The following is an 806-nucleotide window of genomic DNA, read 5'->3' as shown; positions in this document are numbered from 1 at the left end:
GGCTGCACCCTGCGCGGGGACAGCCCGGCCGGCCGGGGGTCTGGGGGTGCGCCGGGGATCCCCCGCCTGGGACTGCCAGGCGCGCGCAGGGGCGCGCGGTGCCCTCCGGGGTAAGAAGCTTTGCGGCCTATCTATAGCCGCCAGCTGCTAACTGAGCTCCCGGGCCCCTCCCTGCACCCCTCGACTCACAGCTCAGAGGAAGGAGCATTGTCAGGTGCGGTTTGGGGCTTGAGGCCACCCTGGGGGTGCAGAGGACCCTAGAGGGCCACTGGCTCCCCCAGGCCAGGCACAGGCTGGGACCTACCCCCGGCTTGTCCCGGAGGGACCCCAAGGTTAAAGAGGAAGGTTTTGATTGCTTGTTGGGGCTGGAGCCATAGCACAGCAGGTAGGGCGTTGGCCTTGACGCGGCCAACCTGGGTTCCATCCCTCCATCCCTCTCGGCAAGCTTCCGAGAGTATCCCGCCAGCACAGCAGAGCCCGACAAGCTCCCCGTGGGAATTCGATATGCTGGAAACAGTAACAACCATCTCACAATGGAGATGTTACTGTTGCCCGCTGGAGCAAATCGATGAACAGCGGAGGACAGTGCTGCAGTGCTACAGTTTCTAGGCCACATCAAGTGCTGCTCAGGGCTTGCTTTTGCTCAGGGATCACCCTGGAAGGGCTCAGGGGACCCAGTGGGGTGCCAGGGATCAAACCCCGTTCAGCTGTGTGCAGGGCCAGCGCCCTCCCCACTGTCCTGTCGCTCAGGCTCTAAGAAGGCGGCTGTTTCATTGTGCCCCCAAGGTGCTCGGGCTCATCCTGGC

Source organism: Sorex fumeus, unplaced genomic scaffold (assembly GCF_029834395.1).
Source record: "Sorex fumeus unplaced genomic scaffold, SorFum_2.1 ptg000044l, whole genome shotgun sequence".
Classification (NCBI taxonomy): Eukaryota; Metazoa; Chordata; class Mammalia; order Eulipotyphla; family Soricidae; genus Sorex; species Sorex fumeus.
The sequence above is the reverse complement of the archived record's forward strand: the minus strand, read 5'-3'. Positions refer to the sequence as shown.